The 4,163-nt window shown below is 32.2% G+C and overlaps 1 long non-coding RNA gene across 1 annotated transcript; it reads left to right on the top strand.

Moving 5' to 3' along the window:
- Positions 1-803, top strand: LOC105799815 (uncharacterized). Its single transcript, XR_001135670.2, has 2 exons — positions 1-478; positions 569-803. It is a non-coding gene; the product is annotated as an uncharacterized LOC105799815 (long non-coding RNA).
- The last annotated feature ends 3,360 nt before the right edge of the window (positions 804-4,163 follow it).

Below are 4,163 nucleotides of genomic sequence, written 5' to 3'. Positions count from 1 at the left end.
TATGCGGTTTCTTCTCTTGTCTAGTAGTACAAGTAGGGCAGGGTTTGGGGGTAAGGTAGTGGATCCCACAACGCCCACCGAGAAATTTCCCCAAGTTTTCACACTTTCTTGCAGAAACGTAAACAAGTTGGAAACGTGTTGGCATATGTCTTCGTTTGTTTTGTTTCTCTAGAAACCCTCTCTATCCATCATTAAATCTTTGCCATTGAGTTCAATCAGAAAAATACAGCCTCCTTTCTAGATTAAATTAAAACAATTACTTGATGCGACTCCTCCCTTAAAGTAATCCCATTATTGGGGTTTTCTTTTTGTGCTTATATTTCACCCCTCCGTGCATTGCTTACCCTCCTCACTTGCAAAAATATGGATAAATTTCAGGGTTTTGTGCTCCTTTTTTTGCTTGTAATCTCAGTTTCTTCATCCCAGGTTCCCATGGTGTCGGCAGCCAGGCCATTTTCTATCCTGCCTGATCAACAAAGTAAGAGCCTGCCTGCTTGTTTGCTTCTCTTGAGCTTTACCTTATTGTTTCAGTTTCAATTGACTTACTCAGGGATTGTTGTTTATATAGGATACTCGAAGATTTTTGCGACTCTTGGAGTTGTTTGCAAGTGTTGCGATGGAAGTGGAGGTGAATGCTCTACTACTTGGACCCAACCTTGCTCTAAGCTCAAATGCCTGCCCTGGAAACTACATTAGGATTTTGGGTGTTCCCCATTTTCCTTTCTCTTTTTTCCCTCACCTTCTTGGCTGTACTTCATTTGTACATGTATCATCACTAATACAGCGCAATCTGTTGGATCAAATTTGCCTACTTCTTGCTTACTTGAGACGTTTTTTTAAGTTAAAATATTATTATTGTGCTCAAGCTATTGAAAGCTTAAGAATCTAACTTCTGATTTGTGCAACCACCTCAACATTTAGTGAATATTTCTCTTACTCCAATTTAACTTGGATTGGGCTATTTACACTTCAAATTCCTTTGAGCAACCGAGTTGTTAAAGTTTGGAGGAGAGAGAGAAAAATAACATATAAGCAAATCAGGTATTTAAAAATGTATTTGTATTTGTTTACTTAAAATTATACATAGATGTTCGTGACTATTAAATTAAAGTAATCTTACACGATTTTATAATTTCATCATCTATTTTATTTGTATATGTTAAATTTTGAGTAAAAGAATTAAATATATATTAATAAAAATAATATTTTAAATTAATATAATAGAGGTATCGAATTGATTTAAAATTTTAATTAGACCATTAAAGATGAAATTTGACAAGGTTGGACTTTGTCAAAGCCCTAGTCTCAAGCTCATTAAAACGTTTTTATCACATAAGGTGAGCTCATGCAAATCCTCAAAAGATATAAAGAGAGAAAAACGCTTGTCAACATTCATCAACCCATCACTTCCTCAAATCTTACGTTGTTTTGCCTATCACTTCACACCAATTACAACAATGATTCTAACTGACAACTTGTCACTCTACCTATGGAGTAGAGTGGTTGATGATCAAGACTCACGCCAAGCCAACCTCCCTCTATAAACACCACCATTCAGCACCAAAGAAGAGGTGCAGAAGAACTTAACTACTTGTCATACAAACATCTTGCAACAACTCTCTCTCAACTCCCTTATATAATCTTAAACTTCTATTTTTAATGGCACTATGCATCACACTTGGTGTGAACCACCATCATAGTCTACTCCAACACTGTAACAACTTAATTTTTCGTTGATGTCGAAAATGCGATTTCGAAATCAAATTTTGTAAACCAAGTCAATGAAATCATGAATAGAAATTTTTATGTATTTAATTTGAAGATATATTAATGGACAGTCGTGTAACAACCTATGTCCGACCCAATCGCCGGATCCGAGATACAAAGTGTCACATTCGTTGTCGGAGTAACTACGGTCAAATTATATTAACTTAATATCGATTGACATGACAGTACTACTAGATCTAGTGCCCTGGGTGCAGTATATTTGTTTGTAAACTTGTAATTTTTTCAACAGTTTGATTAATAAAATAAATTTATTGATTACATTAATATACTTTGTATGATTGTCCCTTATATGGTTTTTGCATGCACCACTAGTTAGATGATTGGCGTGTTAGATGAAGTTAGGATTTGGTGATGTGGAGGATTGGGTGGATAGTTTGGGAAATGGAGTTTTCGTTTACCGCAATCCAAAATTATTGGGTGCAACCCAAGATGTGTGAAGCTCCGGGCCTTGTGGAAGGGGCATTGCAGTGTCAAGGTTAGAAGTGAGGTGGAATGGATGGGTTGTAATGGGATATAATGAGTAAGACCATAACTCGAATCCGTCGGGACATTAAACCATAGCTTGGATATGACAACATAGAGAATCCGCCAGGACATTAACAACGGGGTATAAAGTGTAAGACCATAACTTGGTTATGGCAACATAAAGAGTCTGTTAGGATACTAAGCATGGGGTATAATGTGTAAGACCATAGCTCGACTATGGGGTATAAATCATTTGGTTATAATGAACTGTTGAATGCAGAATTATTAAATATATTTTCTCATAGATTCGTTTACGGTAAAGTTTTCATGATTTTAACAAAATTAGAACTGAATTGGGAATATTATTTAATTGAAAATATATTGAAGTTTATTTATGGAAAATAGAAAAATAAATATTAGATTAGATCAAATTATAAAGTATTGGATGGCTCAAGACCTTCTACCATCTACTAAAATACAACCTTCGAAACTCTATCCTTATATTCACCTTTTTAGTTGCTCACTAAACCTCCGGGGGTAGAGGAGAAGTAGGGAACTCATAATTGCTAGACGAGAGAGGAAACATCTTCAGTATTTACAATCTATATGGATGACTATAGAAAAATTAAAATTAATTCTAAAAATAAAATAAATTTAAAAGGTAAAATGCTTTTCCTTACAAAAATCCAAGTTTTTCCATATAAGACTTAAGTTTTTCTCTTATTGAAAAAAATTAAATTTAATTCTAGAAAAAGGGGAAAAGGAATTTGAAAAAAAATTGGTTTTTCCCATAAAAACTTAGGTAGTTCTCTATAAAAATCCTGGGTTTCTTTCTTTTACTCGGAAATAATGAAATTAAATTTAAAAAGAAAAATAAAGAAAATTAAAAGATAAAATAAGTGGTCAATATAAAAACTTATTAAAATTGGATAATTAGAATGAATGCATATAATAAATCTCAAAATTGAGGCATATTGATCGAGTATTTATATTTTATAAAATAACATAAGTTCGAATCACTATTTTCCAAAAGAAAATTGTTTGTAATGACAAATTAACAAAGAGTTACTAACATTATAAAAGCATATAATGATTGTGGTAAACTTTTTTATGCCAAAATGAAAGCTTATGGAATTTGGATGATGAATTGTAGAATTTACCTTTAAAACAAATCTTAAAATAGAAATTAAATTTATTTGTGCAACATTTTTGACGATGATGGAAAAGAAAAAGTGGTAAAGTAAAGGGGAAAATAAGCGGAATTTAGCCACCACACACTGCTGTAAATTGTGAACGCAATGATTTTGGTGGAACTGAACACACTGATAATTAGAGCAATAATAAATAATTGACTTGGTATTAAAGTCTTGGATCCTGAGATTTAAGCCTCATCTGATTGGGTGGTGTTTAAGTCATGTACGAAATATTTGTTTATTTATTTCTTCTCCTTTCGCCATCAAAGTCCCTACCTAACCTACTTCTTTTATAAGGTGTAGAAAAAGCATAGCTGATTGACTGGGTCAACCAATTTGTCCTTCTACCTAAACCTACTTTAAACTCTTTTTCTTCTTTATTTATTGTTTTTGGATTGTATCAGCTCCAAAGTATCTACGTTCACATTTTATTTTCTCATAATTTATGACTTATTAAAATCATTATCTCCACCAAATTTTTAAATATTAGTTATGAATATATTTTTCTTATAATATGTTATGAAATTTTTAAATATTTTAGTCACTTAATTTTAAAAAGTTACAATATGATCATTGGATTATTCAAAAATTTTCTTATAATATATTATTTATTGTTTTTGAATCAATAGCAACAAGTACAAAAAAGATTCAAAATTGTTACCAACAAGACTTGAACCAAGGTACCAAGAGAAAAAAGAAAGCATCTTAACCAACTAA

This window comes from Gossypium raimondii, chromosome 9 (assembly GCF_025698545.1).
Source record: "Gossypium raimondii isolate GPD5lz chromosome 9, ASM2569854v1, whole genome shotgun sequence".
NCBI lineage: Eukaryota > Viridiplantae > Streptophyta > Magnoliopsida > Malvales > Malvaceae > Gossypium > Gossypium raimondii.
This window is presented reverse-complemented; position numbering and strand designations above follow the sequence as displayed.